At 45.7% G+C, this 16,226-nt stretch overlaps 1 long non-coding RNA gene across 5 annotated transcripts in view; it reads left to right on the forward strand.

The window, feature by feature from the left end:
* The first annotated feature begins 35 nt into the window (after positions 1-35).
* LOC146760791 (uncharacterized) overlaps positions 36-16,226 on the forward strand; it is a 49,528-nt gene continuing 33,337 nt past the window's right edge. For 4 of the 5 annotated variants that reach the window (XR_014947274.1, XR_014947277.1, XR_014947275.1 and 1 more), the window contains exon 1: positions 36-9,148. This is a non-coding gene — a long non-coding RNA (uncharacterized LOC146760791). The remainder of the gene's footprint in view (positions 9,149-16,226) is intronic. The other variant, XR_014947278.1, reaches the window with a different exon arrangement.

Below are 16,226 nucleotides of genomic sequence, written 5' to 3' on the forward strand. Positions count from 1 at the left end.
GAGCCCCTCGGCGGCCGGGCCGGAAAGGTAAGCGTGGATGGAGCGAGGAAGGGGGAGGGAAGACGGTCAGCGAGAGGGCACGGAGCGGCGGGGATGGGGCCGCACGGCTCCGAAGGGGGGGACTGCGGCCGCCTCGGGATGCGGGGAGGGGTGAACACGGATTGGGAGATGAGCGGGGAAGACCCCCTCCGTGCACTGGGGATCGTTCCCGACAGCAGGGATGCCCGTGGCAATGCCTCCCCCTCCTCTAACCTGTTTAAAAAGAAAAAAAAAAAAAAAAAAAAAGCCAGCAGCTTCTGCCCCGCTGTGCACAGAGGCTGCTTCTCTTGGGCTAAAGGCGAACCGCTGCCCAACAGCCTTATCGCCCCGCTCCTGGCGTTCGCGGGTGGTGGCAGAAGAGCGAGGCAGCTGCTGGCAGCTGTCGGCGATGTCTCGAAAGCCGCGGGCAGGGTCACGGCCGCGCTCCCACCGGAGTGCCACATGCGGCGCGACCCGGGGGGCATCGCCGCTCCCTCAGGCCCCACCTCTCCCACGGGAGCTAGCTTCATTGCTGTCCTGCGCCCTCCCCATCCCCGCAGCTGCAAAGGGCCGCTCCCTAAGGACGGGGCAGGATGCCCGTGCTAAAGCTGAGTAGGAGGCGAGGGGAAAATATGAGCAACCCCCCGGGGAGGCACTTTCCACCCACTTCTCCTGTCCCGGGCGGCCGCAGCACCGCGATTCTCTCGGGGCTTTCAGCGAACCACGGAGAACCCCCGGCCCTGCTCACCGAGATGGGGTCCAGAGGGGCGAGAGCCGTCCCCCCCCTTCCCCCTGCCAGGAGCTGCGCATCACGGAGAAGCGCCCGGGGAAGGATTTTTTAGGGGATTTATCCTTCGGGGAAGTTAGAGGGGAGCGGCGGGGGATTCAGAGCCCCTCTTTGACTCGGGAATGAGAGTCCTTTCCGCTCTACCAGGGCGGTGCGGCAGGTGCGGCCGGGCCCCTTCAGTTCTTCCCCGCTCCGCTCCTGAGAACAGAGCCCGAGAAAACCCAGGGACAGCACCTAAACAGCCGTCATAATTAAAAACAACAACAACACCAAAAAACCCTTCTGCCTGGCCTTAATGATCCTTTACACACATTCCCCGCCCGCTCCCTCCCCCGTCCCCCAGTGAAGGGCAGCGATTATTCGCACTCCTCTGCTCGCCGAGAGCGCAGCCCGATGAAAGGACTTTATCCTCGAGTGACTCCACCGCTCGCTCCTCCCCCCCCTTCTCCTCCTCCCCCCGCAGTCCGCCAGCCGCCTCGCTTCGCTCTCAGCCCTAATTGGGCTCTTGCTAATATGATTAAAGCCCAGTTAAATGTTTCTTGATAAATCTTGTCAAGAGAGGATCCCCCCCATCCCCTCCCCTCTCTCTGTCGCTTGTCAGAAGCCCGGTTACAGACGGGACATGCCCGGCTCCCGCTGTTCGTGCTCTGGTGGGAAGTTGGCATTTCACAATTGTTCCTTTAACGGGGCTGTTTTGGAACCGCTCCTGGGGATTGTTCCTCTTCAGGCCGGGCTCGCTGATAAGAACCGCCCGTGGCTTTTATGTAACACGTTAGGATTTGGTCCCGCTCCCAAAATCGCGCTGTTTCTTTGGCCTTTTCTCTTTCATTTCCCCACCCCCTCCCGTCGGGGAGCTGACAGGAGCTGCCCGTTCCCGGAAAAGCTCTCGATGCGATCTCCGAGGCACAGCCCGGCGGAGCACAGCGCTGCGGGAGGACCCCGCTCCCCGCTGCCCACGGGGGCTGCCCCGCTCCTCTTCGGGAGCCCTCCCCGAGGCTGGCCTCGTTAGTGCGAGGAGCCCCGACCCCCTGCAAGTGTTAGGAGCTTCACCTGCATCTGCTTTCTTGCTCTTTCAATATAATGGGGCTCGGGCTTGAAACCCCACTCGACCCCATTGTCAGTAGGGGAATCTGGTTAAACTGGAAGGAATTAGGAAGGAGCGGACGATGGTGGAGGGCGAGGGGGTTCCTGGGAGCCCGACCCCCTACTGGCTGGAAGCCGGCTCGCCTCTCCTCGCCGTTTGGGGGCTGCTCGTGGGGTGTGCTGGTGACTCGATCTCTTTTGTTTTCTACTTTCTTTGGGGGTGCCGAGCTTCGAGGGCGTTTTGTTGTTCTTCCTTCAGCGTTACTGAGCTGAGGGTCCCGGGCGGGTGGGGGATGGGGAGGATGATTTAGTTGTTTAGAGATCCCCACGGGCTGGCGGCTCCTCGGTGCATTTCCCGGTAGCCCGCCGGTACCCACGCTCCAGTCCACACCTCCCGGTGACCCCGCAGCCTTGCCACAGCCCCGCATCTCCCCACGCACCGCAGTCCCCCATGGGAACCGAGGGTGCAGGCCGCCGGGGGACGCGGTCTTAATGCCTCTGTCCTCCGCTACGGGGAGGAGGAAGAGGTTTCGAATACTCGCTCTCATCCGTTGCAAGCCCGCAGACTGCTGCGGGGCAGGACACGAGCGGTAGCGCCGGTGCGGGAGAAAGAACCGAGAGCGAAGTGCGGGGACCAAAACCGAACAAACGAAAAAATCAATACCGGCCCACGGGAGCGCAGCTCCAGCGACCGTGCCCGTTCCCTGGGCAAAGAGAAGCCCGAGGCGAGGCTCAGCGCGGGGATCTGCCGCGCCGCCGAAGCCGGGGGAGCGGGCAGAACCCCGGGCGGGGCGGGCAAGGACGGGGGGCTCCGCCGCGCTACTTCGCGCCGGCACAGCGTCACCCCGTTTGACCGAGGTCCCAGCAGCGGTTTGCGGGTGGTTCCCTCTTTCCCTCCCCTTTCCTCCTTCCCTGTCGTATCCCCCCCCGACCCGCCCCGAAGGGTCTGGGTTTGTGCAAGACCACAGAGCTGCGCCCCTTCGCCCGGGGCTGTTGGTTTACTCAAGGAGAGTCCCAAATAAGAAGCTGTTTGTACTCGAGCTGGAACGCTGGAGGCTTTCTAAGAATGGCTCTTTTCTTACTCTTTTTTTTAAATTTTTTTTTAAATTTTATTTTATTTTTATTGGTACATCGAAGCAGCCTACAGCATTGCTGGCGCCTTTCCACCAGGTGCTTGGGGCTCAGAGGAAAATGCAAATGAATCTCAAAATTATGAGACAATTTCCCTCCCTTTCTCCCAAATAAAATAATTATAAGAGAAAGAATTGGGAAGAACGGATGAAGAAGGGATTCAAGATGAAAACAGAAAAGCAGCTTCACTCCGTCAGAGGAGGGGGGGGACCCAGAAAGGCCTTCCACAGGCACGAAGTTGTCCAAGCAGCTGGAAGATGGTTTGCGGACCAGCCTCTGAGATGTGGTTACCACCCACAGCAAGGGACTTGACCCCTTGGTCCAAAACATCCCTCCTAAGCCTCTTCCCATAAAACAGCTTGTCTTTCTGTACACCAAAAGAATCTCAAAGTACATTGCACACATTAAACTGTCATGCTTCACACCACACTTGTAGGCACGGCTGTATATTCCCATTCTACACAGAATGAACTGGTTTGTTCCAGGTGTCACACTTGGAGCTGAGGGCATGCACTCAGTTAGGACACCCAGTGCATCCCCACCCAGCACTGCTCCACTCACTGAGGTCCCAAATGAGATGAGGCTGTTAGAAGCTGTGAGGCTGTTACATGCAGACATGAGAGGCTGCTCTGCGAGGTTCAGGAAATACCCATTCTGGATGTTGTTTTAAAGCTGAGTATACAGTCTCAGGAAACATACCTGGAACTGGAGGTTTTAGGTTTTGGACTCCCTATGTTTGACTGCTATAATTGCTTGACTAAACTCCAGTTAGCTTCCATTAGCAACCCCTGTTACTCTTAGAGGAATCTAGCTGAGCTGACTGAGGGATTTCCTGCTCACCTGACTTACAAATCCATCATTTTCCTTCTGAATAAATGGACGGCAGGGGCTGGTACTCACGCCTTCGATGTAGACAGAAAAACCTAGACTCGAATCAACTTGCTTTTCTTATGCAAATCTTCTCACAAGATTAGAATGGAAAGCAAACAGCAGCTCCAGCCTTAAGATCTTTTTTTTTTTTCCTTCTTTTAAGAGGCAGCCTGTTGTATAAATCTGAAACAGAAACGGTTTCCATTTGAAGATCAAATAGAAGTTATCTACTGAAGCTGACAAACAGGGGCAGAATAATCTGTTTGCAGTTTTGGGAAATGGATAGCTCTGGTTTTGTTTCAAGGCAAGTAACTTTTAAACAATATTTAACGAAATAATTGACCTTGATGTTTAAACTACAACTTCCTTCACGTCATTAAGCCCACTGGTGATTTTTTTGTTTGTTTGTTTTTTTTCTAATGTTTAGTATCTGAACTCTGGCATCGTTCTGCTAATCCCATAATAACATTTGTTTCTAGTGGAATTCTGTTTGATCAACTCATCGGTAAAGGAGGAAAGAAAGAGTTCAGAACAACGCGAGCTTTACAGCTCATTTATATTTTCTCCTCCCTGAAAAACAGCAAAAAGACAAATTCAAAATGACTTTTCAGGAATAATTTTGCAGATGGAAGGAACAAGGAGAAGCTTTATATAGCATTATATACAGCCTTAGGAAAAACTGTTTTCTTTTAACTTACATCCTGACTTTCAGAATGCACTGTGCAACCCTTTTCTTCAACTAATGATTTGGGCAATTTGTCTTCATGATAATTAGGATCCGAGTCTACTTTGGAAATGTTGGAAAAAATGGAAATAACTCCATAAAGTGTGTCTATCACATAAAGCTTTTAGGACAGCCTGATTCACAGTGTATCCTGCTCTTTGTTCAGCTGACAGATTTCCAGCAGCCAAAAGAGGCACATATCTGGGGGCTGCCATTATCTAAGCTAAATATGTACATTTTGGATCAGTCCTATTTTATTTGAATACTCACAACTTCTGCTGGGGGATCGTAAGCATGAAAGGACCGCAGAGATGTGCATTTTATTAGCTATCCATCAGTCTTTGTGCACGGACAAAGGTACATAAACATACACATTTTCTGAGCTCTCTGCTCAGCAAGACTTCAGAAAGCACATGGAATAAGATTTCAAATAAAAACAAATAAGAAACCAAACAACAAACACACTGCCATGCAAGAACGCAAGCACAAAATTTGGGGGAAGGGGGAGCACTAAAGCAATAAATGAACACGTAGAATTTAGGCTATTTTTTATTTGACTGCTAATGAAAAACATTGTAGCAGCAGAGGATTATTTAAGTTACGGGATCCTGGAATTACAAAACACTGACATCTACCTAAATGCTGATGTGCACCCTTGCACGTAATGTACTCGTACACAGATAAAAGCTCTTCCTTTATCCCTGCTGGCACAAATTTCATCCTTTCAATATGTGGACATATGAGGAATCAGGTTGCTTTACTCTCAACAAAGGGCACCTATCTACCATTTGAAGTGCTTAAAAATATTTGAATTCCCTCCCCAGTGCACAAACAGCCAACTCAATAACTATTGCATGCTCAGGATCTAGAGAACACGATGGTGTTACGCAATGGGAGGTGTGACGTTATCTGCTGATCTGAGCAGGGTCACGCTGATCACAGGACAATGCAAATTCCATGTCAGGCATCATGCTGATACAGGTTGTCTCCAGCTTCACCCGAATGACAAGCAATGCAGGAATTAAGTGGCAGTCATTTCCCATCTCAGCTCTTGCTCTACTATTGCAGAATGGGTGCATCAGCTCATCCCAGATCAGCCCTTCTGTCTCCTGTCCATCCGCTCAACCCCCCACACTCATCACCAGCTGACTGATGTACAAACCACCTGCATCTAACACAGGAGCATCACCCAAACTGGCAGATAAGGTGTGTGCTTGTAGGAGGTGTAGCTACTGCACAGTATCTCTCACCCTCATTCTACAATCTTGTGTTGTGACATCAGCAAGTGAAGGGAGGAAGCAATGCCATCACTTTGGGGCTACCATACAGCCTTCCCATCCATGCTGGCAGGTGCTATGACCACAGAGCAGTATTTTTACCAATTAATATATGTGCTTATGCCACTACTGCTCTTCATTTTTACAGGGAACTGGAGCATGGCACCTGTGGTGGTAATTCCTGACCACAGACTCTATAACAAAGTACCAGTTGTCCTTCACATGCAGATACTCACAGAGACGGTCCAATTTTTTTTCTTCCCTATTTTGAAATTATGAATGATAAGGAAAACACAACACAGTGTCTCTTTTCAGTGAACAGGGTATTGCCCCCACTTGCCCCCACAATTCAGACCAAACCCACGACCGCTATGTTCTGTGACACACAGCTAACGCCCAGCTGCCACGTCTTTTCCTGGCAATTGAACACAGCCTGCAACATTCTGGCAGTGACAGGAGATGGCATTTCAGGCATACTGGGTAAACATGCCTGTGCCATCTTCTGCTACGCTGACAGTGATTTGTGAGGAACCCCCCAGCACACAGCCTCAGCCAGGGACTAAGCTGTGTTGGCACAGGATTTAAGCAGGGAGCTGTGCAAACCAGGCTTTGCTGTGCGAATGAATACACCGCCCTTCCCTGTTCCCCTGATCACTCTCTTATCCCCGAGGACAATTTACCTTGTGACTGTGATGTTCCTTGGGAAATTCTCCCCCATCACTCTTACCAACATCCCCTTACAGATCAGAGAGCCAGCAACAGTGACTACATCATAAATTTCATCAGTCTCCAGCTGTCTTGTTTTCTTCTGTCCCAAAAGCCTTTTCCTATCAGATACATGGATTCTTTGTAACCTCTGCTGAATTGAGCTGCTATGTAGCTCACGTGGAGATGTAGCTGTAGATGTCCCTGTTCATTGCAGGGGAGTTGGACTAGATGAGCTTTAAAGGTCTCCTTCAACTCCAGCAATTCTATCATAACGCTATGATGATTCCAAAAGATCATAACAGTAAACTTGTAAAGATTTTTGGGGTCTGCCTATAGGTAATATGTTATGCATGTGCCTCTGCCTACTACTGTTTCCCAGGGTTAAACAATATCTGTCTGGATTCATTCCCTTACTCTTTCCTCCAGACATACCTCTGGCTCCATAGCAGTGCCCTGGGGAAGCTGAGACCATTCTGCAAGTGTTGGTGGTGTGAATACACATAGGATTAAGGCTGCTAGCCGCTACGGCATGTCACTTCTGCCTGCAGCTTACTAAAGCAAAAAAGTCTTGTGGCTGACATGTCCTCCACTTCACTGGGTTACATGACACATGCCAGAGAATGTGTCAACCCACTCCCCATCTCCTCAGCATTATTAACCCAGGGAAGGAAACGCCGCCAAAGAACTCACATGCAACTTTGACAGGTTCTGCCTAATCCGCCCACATAATGACATTTCTTATGCTAAGTGCCAGAGTGGTGCAAGGAGGCCACTGCCTGTATCAGCTGCTGGCAAGTCAAAGTTAGTTTCATGGTTATGTTTAAGAGAGAGCCTGATGTTACATTAAGAAGTCTTTGTCTCCCGCAGTGCAGCGCTCAGAGAATGACATCAAAAGCCTTCCTAATTCACACACCCAAGTCATTTGATTGTAGGCAAGGCACAGAGCTGTGCTGCCCCAGCAGCCTATGAGCCACAATGACATCCATGACTATCCTCTTATTCCATGGAAGGAAGTAATGTGCTCAGAGCATAACACAACCAGCAGTAGATTACATCCTTCCTCATGTCAGCTTAGCCCTGCTGGCTGCTGGGGGAGGCACTGGTGAGGCAAACACAGCCTCCCACTTCCCAGCTTCACTCCTCCCCACCCCATCCTTGGGGAGCTGGGCCTCCCCAAGCTGGGACATGCCATGCCATGTGGGCAACCACACCACAGGGTTCTGCTCCACCAGACAAGGAAGAGGACGCTCCCACTCTTCTCCAGTGTGGCAGTTACGTCACACGCTGAAACATCAGACTCTCCTCCAACAGGACAAGCATAACTGATTGTAGAGATGTATCTTCTCCTCCCTTGGCATTTGTCTGTGCAATTAGTCTATCTGGTTTTGATTTATTTATTTTCAGGCTGCCTTTTGCACCCTTTCTCGGGTACATGGGGCACACCACAGACTTGCCCTTGAACTACACAGAAATAAAATCAGAAACAGACTAACCACATGAATCAATACCAAGGGACACAAAACACATGATTGGATGCTGCAGTTCCCTCAGAGATCCATCTGTCTTCAGATGTGATGTAACAGCGGTCACATACCACATTCGCAAAGGAGGTAACACATCCCTCCTCACAACCTGCCTTGTAGGGTGAAACTCTGATAGCTCAGAGAAGCCAAGGCATGTCTAAAAATCATTTCAAAACAAGATACAGAAGTCTGGACTGTGTTCACAAAGCTAAAGCAATAGCTTCCTATTCTGAAGTGACTACTGTCAGTGCTATCGTTGCTTTCTGGACTTTAGGCTTGAATTTGACAGAAGTTGGGATGCAAAGGCACATGCAGAACTGCTTGTGAGAATCAGTGCATCTATGGGCACGGGCCAGTCCTTTCCTGAGTAAATCCCTGCCACTAAGAGCTGCTGGTAAAGGAGTGACACAGATGGCAGTCAGACCTTGCTGTGTAGGCTTATACCTCCAAGGCAAGGCTATTTAAGAATACAATTCACCATTCTTCCTGCAAATAGACAGTATTTTATAATGAACCATACCTCCTAGTGCCATTAAAATGCATGTATTATATTCTGTAACTGTTTCTTGTTTGAGTCCCAGAAGCAGACTTGTTGCCTGGGAGGGAGTATCAAGACATTAATCAAAAATAGATGTGCAGTACAAGAAACAAGGGCCAAGCAGATGAGTATATATAGCTTCCCGCATACTCAGAATGTAGGAGCTGTCTGAAAACACTGTGATTAGAGTCAGTGTACTTGATACAGCACCACATACATTGTACACAGCTGTCAATCCTGTACTAAACATCTTATTTTATACCCTGTGGTTCTGTAGCCCCTCATCGGGTGAATGATGCAAAGTTGCTGTTTGTGTGGCAGAACAGACAATGGAGAAATCCTCCAGACAGAACTCTCTACTTATTTCTGGTTCAGAAGAATAAATTTTCCCTTCTTTTGGCATCAACAGAAATACAGATGCAAAAGCAAGACCTGGATAAATGAGACGAGCATTGTTCCTTCAAGCAGAATGTCCTGACTTCAAGAAAGGTGAGTACTACTGAACTTTCAAAACCATTTCATTGCCCTCCAGATAGATCATACATCTACCTTCTCTCCTTTCCAGCATTTTGAGCTGTCGTAGAAGCAAACTGAAGTTGATCTGGAGAAAAAGAAATAAGAGGGAGGGAAAAGAAAAAGAAAAGAAATAGAGGAAGGAGAAGGGAAGGGGGGGGGGGAGGGGGTTAGAGAGAATGAAAAAAAGAAGTCGATGCCCTAAATTCCATTGTCAACCTCTCAGATAACACCGAATTTTGCATATCTGCATGAAGACTTTGCCTATATGAGTTAGCAAGGACTTGGTGCAGCCGTATAAACAGCAGATTTCTACACCTACAGGCCTTCATTTATTTCCTCCGGTGAGATTTTAAATTGGACTGGCAGCTGGCCTATCTGGGCAGCTGATAAGAGAAGAACAAAAAATGACACTCCAGTCTTTATACCTCTGTAGCCTTTCCTCTGGTTCTCATGGTAGAAGTGTACAGAGAATTAAAGAGCTCTCAATACATCTGTAGCCAAATATTTACCTGAAGTGAGGTAGATTATATTTGCTTACTGTATCCATTGCCACACTGGCACACGTTCAAGACTAACTCCTTGTGGTGCTATTGAATACCTTGAAAAAAAAACAAAACCTTTGTTTATAACAAACCATTTGCCAATGACTGCACATTCTGTGCTGTCCAGGGTATACGAGCTGTTGAGCTCACACGTCAGGCACTTTATTGAGTGCTACAGACATAGCATCAGGGATGGTCCTGGCACGTGGCTGGTTTACCCGAGTCCTTTGCAGGATTATTAAGAGTACTCTGAAGTATTCTCTCAGGCATTTCACTGAGAGCGAATGTAATTAAGCTATGTCCAGAGGGAACTTATTCTTTCAGAAGATACAGCTTGTTCTCAATCAGCCTTTTTGAGAGCATACTTATTTTGACAACATTTTAATGGAGACAAATTCAAATAACGTTTACATTCAATAATAGTAATAGCATTGTTTTCATAAAGTAAGAACATTGAAGTACTCCTTGCTTCGTTTCAGTTTGTTTTGAACTTCATAGCATATATTTAATATAAACACATACTTTAACCTCTTTCCCTACTAAATTAAATATTTAAATGTCATTATAACTTCCAGGCTTGCTGGTGTGTGAACTATTTGATGATTTTGGAACACTTCCATCATGCCAAATCATTTTTTTCTTTTCTGAATTTTCATTCTGTGAAAACCAGCACCTTGACTTCTTTTCCCCACGTGCTAGAATTTCCCACATAATGGAAATACTGTTTTCTGACCAGCTCTGCTAAAATTTCTTGCTCTATCATAAAAAGAAAGGGGGGGAAGGGTGTCACAGATACAGAACTGTAAGCTCCTCAGGATACATTTCTCATTGTTGGCTCATATGTTGCCCTCTTTTGGTAGCTTTTGTACTGTACTACACAGAAAAATCTTAACATTGCTGTAGCAACTCTGCATCCTAAAGGGCCCGAGTGCTGAACATTAGAGCTAAATTACTGTGTGAGAAGAACAATAGGTTGCAAGTTAATTACTTAAACCATCTTATAGACACATCCTATCCAGAGAGAAGAATAAATAAGGGATGAATGAAGCAGTGCAATGTAAAAAATGGACTATAACAGGCACTAAGAAAGAAGCAAAAGAAGAAAATGTAGATATTCACTCATGTAAATGATTTAACCCCACATTCTGACTTCCATCCACTGAAGACAAACACAACCTTGAAGCATGTGGTCAATCAACATTTGTAAAGGGAAGCTCCACTGTAATCATCATTCACTTAATCTTTCCCACTTGCTTCTTTTCCTAACCTATGTAGGGGTTTTATTAAATTCTTGTGGATATTGACTAGTCAAGCCCAGAAGAGTGTCTGCTAACTTTCCAAGACTAAATCCTTGCCATAGTCAACACTTCACTACTAAATTCTTACATTAAATATTAGATGTCCTCTTGCTAATTCTAATTATGAAACCATCAGATATTAATTCTAAATTCTAAGGAATTCTAAAATGATTATTCGAATGAAACACTGAAGTGTCATTTATTTTTCAGAAGGGAGTTTTTTCTTCTGTTTCTGAGGAAAAGTTAAGAAATAAATAAATAACAATTTGGTTTGTCGCAAAAGTTTAAGTAGGTGGGTATTCACCTTCCTTAGTCTTTCAGTAAGAGCCGAGTACTAACTCCCCCAAAATGCCATTCTTTGAGAACAGGCTGCCCTCTACTCCAGATAATTCTCTGTTACAAGAACAATAAATGGTTACACAGAAGAGATATTCCCAGCATATTTGTGATTGGGCATTTCACAGCTCTATTCTTTAAAGATTAATTTTCCTTGGTTCTAAAATCAACATCAGGAATCCAGTCTCACGGGAATTCTTTTATAAACAGTCTCAGAGATGATTTCAGAGGTCATAAAGCAGACATTCTTCCCACCTTGAACTGTGGAGCGTTTGTAGCAACTTCATATGATCAGAAATTCTTGGAATCGGGAAGCACTTTCAGCATTCCAACATAAAGACATAAAGCTATTCTTTATAGGCATTCTCTGGTGCTTTATTCAAATCTATCCTAAAACCCCCAGCGATATGAATTCCCCCTAGAGGACTATCTGACAGTCCTCCCCTTCTCACCTTTAAGCAATTCACACCCAAGAGGCTTCATTTTGCTGTCTTCATCACTTCCAGCTAAACAATGCCAGCTGGTTTAAACCTCCTTTGCAGACCTTTGTTGCAGGGGTAAGAAACAGCCCAGCTTTATAGAAATACATGCCTTCCTGCTGATTTCCATGCAGACAATAATGTGCCTTTCAGTGCTCGGGGGCACGTCACCTTTCCTCAAGCTCCTGTTGCAGTCTATTGAAGTGCTTAAGTATGTGCACTGTTTAAGCTGATATGTGGTTCCTTTGTTAAATTCACCTAGCAGGGCTATAAAGGGAGTTGAAAGTCACCAGTACAGCCCATGTACTTAGTTAAGTTTATACTTAATGACATGCTGGATTTCTGCTTCAGTCTTTCCCCCAAAGTGATTTTTCCACCCTTTGAATTGCTGCGGGATTTCTTCCAAGTCCTTCCAGTCAGTCAGTGGCTGGCAGTATTGAACACAGACTTGAACTAATAGCACAGAGCTTTACAAGCGAACTATTACCTCCCTACTTCATGACATATGCCTGAATGTAGATAGCTGTAGATTTTATGTAATTGAAATGTAAAAGATACTTCATGTATCATTTCCATCTGATCTGCTGCCCACTGTGCCCTGAAACCCTATCAGCAACAGTGATAGCTAGGACAAGTACATTCCAGCTTCCTTCTTTTCCCTTCCTTCTCTCCTCCTTTTCCCCTCCTTCTCCTTTTCCCTTCCTTTCCTTTTCCTTTCCTTTCCCCCTCCTTTTCTCCTCTTATTCCTTTTCTTTTCCCTTCCTTTTCCCTCTCTCTTCCTTTCCTTTCCTTTCCATTTCCTTCCCTTCTCTTTTCCTTTTCTCCTCCTTTTCCTTTCTTCCCCTCCTCTTTCTTTCTTTTCATTAGTTGTTTGGGAGCTGTTTTCTTTTGCATGCAGCTTTCTAATATCCAGCGGTGCTTTGATATCATTTATCTGCTGTCTCCTGTTTACATTCCTTCCTGGTTTAGTATCATCAGCACATTTCACTATTGTGCTGTTTACCTCTACTTTGAGATTACCAATGGAGATATTAAACAGAATGATGTCTGTCAAAAGTCCCTGCCATGACCCACAAGACATTTCTACAAGCTACGATAACACAGCAAGTGATCGTTACCCTTTGTTTACATTCTTTCTCCCATTTCAGTCTACACAGCAGTGTTCCCCGCCAAAACAATTAAAGTTATTTTTCTCAACATGAGTACCTGAAACAGTAGCAAATGGCATGTTCAGTGGGCCCTGTATCTACTATTCCATGTTCCCACCCCGTCTGTTTATCTCTCAATACTTTTACTGCGCGTATTGCTTAGTTTGCTGTGTGCCACACTGAGTGCAGCCTAAAGCCCTGGTCCTCAAATCTGCAATATACAGAATGTGCAATGTTTATACTAATGTAAAAGGTACACTTAATAAGCTTTATTCTTCCTGACTCTGTGCTGCTTTCTGCTCAGATGCTACTTGCCTCAACGCTTCCTTGAAATTGGTGGATGTCTTTACTGAATGAAATAAGTAGCATTTGGCCTAAAATGTTTAAAACACTTTCCTTGATTTACAGCTTTTGAGGCCAGAAAGGACCATTAACTCATCCTGACTAACCTCCTCTGTGTCACAGAGTATAGCATTGCATCATTCCCCATACACCGAGCTCAGGAATTTCTGCTTGGCTAACATGCATTCCCCAGAAAGACATCCAGTTTTGATACGTACACTAGCAGTTTCTTTCAGCAGTTCATCACACTTAGTGCTACAGTTCCAAGCCTCATTACTTTCTTAGAATTTCTTGACTTACATTTCCACCCACTGATTCTTGCAATATATTCATCTGAGCTAAGACACTTTTTGTTGTTGTGAAGGTAATTACACAATGTAATCCAGCCATCTCATTTTGATAAAGGAAACAAAGCATATTTTCCAGCCTACAAGCAGTGCTTATATTTTTCTTACTCTTTCCCAAATTTCTAGCATCCACAGCAGTGCAATACACCATTGCCATATAGTCATTATTATATACAACTCAAACATCCCTACTAACTTATTCAAAGATAATATAAATTCTCCTTAGCATCGTCAGGCTGAGTCCTATATCCAGTTGTTTCCCCACGGTGATACCAAAGATCTCACGCACCACCCTTGGGATACAGTTTCTGGTGAATCAATACGGCCATCATTACCTAAAATTCATCTTGCTTGTAGAAGCCCAGCCCAAAAAAATTGGGCTGCTCCAACCTCATAGTTTATAATTCCCCCAAAGTTATATTTCCTCCCTAATTGACAAGCCTTGTTTTATTAGGGATGGATTAGTCTCTCAATCGTTAAGGAAAATGCTGTGCAGGATGACTCTGGAGCTTTCATTCTGAGTTGGTAGTGACTTACTGGCATCTATCAGTTAGTCAGTTCTTAATCTGTTTTGCTATTGCAGAGCACTCATTTTTCTAAGAGCCTAAGCAGAAAAGGCAAACAAGTGTATTTGAACGCTAAAAGAATAGACTTAGAACATAAATCCTGCAAAGTGTTAAAGAGCTTAATCCCCACTGGTGCCTAAATGTTTATAAGCATGGGGATTTATGAGACTGGCTTTAGGTCCACTGTTAGGAAACATCACGCTTTGTATATTTTTCTGTTAATATTAGTTTCTCTTATCTTTGAAAGACAAAACTCCATCATCATGGCTGTTGAAGGGATCGCAGTAGTTTTGTGGTTTTTTGCTATTTTTTCTAGACACACTTAGCTTTCCTTTTGCTCCTCTGCATCCCCATAGGTAACTATTGTTTTCCAAAAATACTTGGCACTAGCAGAGTAAATCTGCTAGATAATATTTGTAATATCACCGTGTGCAGATTATGCCTTTTTAGCAGCTCTCATACATGCATTCAGATATCCTAAGTATTCCCTCATCTGTTTCTATCAATAGGATTTATTTATTCGTGTCACAGTGTTTCTTTCTTGTTAATTGCTTCAAGTTATTTTATGTAATTAAAGACAGATGGTAAAGCAAAGTTCAGTATCTCATCCATTTGTTAATCAGTGGCTTATGCAGCGCTATAAATGTAGCAGGGATGTTATGATTTTGTTTTTTTCATGTCCTGTGCTTTAAATTAAATACTGGGACCAATTCCTATTTACACTGAAGCCAATAACAAAAACTGCCATTGACCAGGATCTCACAGTGGGAGATCATGGATGGCGAAGCTGTGAGCCAGCTCAGTGTGGTATTTATGTTGTACAGAGGCACACAGCCCTCCCTCTCTTAGGCCCAGGTCCTGCCTTCATCTTCACATCTATAGCTTCCGTAACGTCTCTGTGGGAAACAAGTGGACAGGTCAGGACATTAACAAGGGGTTTTTTTAATCCTGTCTTTGTGGAAACCCATTTGTGATCTTAGAATTCTTTGGGTTTATTCTATTTGGGGGTGGCTGGTTTTGTTTTGTTGGTGTTTTTTTTTCCCCATATGCAAGGGAGCAAAACATCTGTTTTCATTAAGTACATCTTGTTCTTCAGATTAGAGAAAATCACCACGAAAGGGAGAATAAACAAAAGCTTCCAGAGGAGGAGGCCCATCATGTGCTCCCCTCGAGCTGCCATCTTGCCCTGACTGAGCACAGCATGCAGTTGTGGCCTTGCCCCACCAGCTCCCTCACCTTGCACTTCTTTGTAACAAAACATAGTAGCATCCCTGCCTGGTTCTCCTGTCTGCTCCCTTTCCTCATTGCTAACAGGAGTGAGCTTACCATTCACATCACCACGCAGCCAACAGGAGCAGCAGAGGAATTCTGACCAACTAGTTTCTCATCTGTTTGCTCCCATCTTTCAGCCCAACAACAAATTTTCCTTTATCTGTTTTGACTCAGTACTTGCCTGCTCCTATTGTTCCTCACATTCTTGCATTTCCACCAGACTCTGTGAGTGACAGAAATGCAATTCCTCAATTAGACTGCAAGGGGTGTGCTGGGAATCACAAATCAGCCTAAAGATTTATGTGTTACACCAAATTATCGTAACTGACACAACACTTCCAGCAAGCCAGTTTGGAAATACCAGAATCTCCCCCTACCCCTCTCCTCCCCCCTTACGTGAGAAGGCCAAATTAGAGAGAGCAAGGATTTCTCAGCGCTACCATGAGTCATGCTCACATCGAGCACATGGTGGTGAGGTCAGTGACAAGGGTTACTGGGCTTGGACTATACAGAAAATGGATTCTGCTAAATGACAGAGCAGTGAGAGCAACAGGGGGGAAAAAAAAAGAAAGAAAAAAAATAGGAAGAATGCAGAAGCCACCAAGGTTCCTAAACCACAGGCGGAAGGGAAGTGGAGACAGTCTCATGCTTCTTGGAAGAATGAGCAGAGACAGGTGGCATGGGACACTTGACTCTTTTATTCACCTAACCTTTTGGCCCC

This window comes from Coturnix japonica, chromosome 5 (genome assembly GCF_054131305.1).
Source record: "Coturnix japonica strain WE chromosome 5, WE-NBRP24, whole genome shotgun sequence".
Lineage (NCBI taxonomy): Eukaryota > Metazoa > Chordata > Aves > Galliformes > Phasianidae > Coturnix > Coturnix japonica.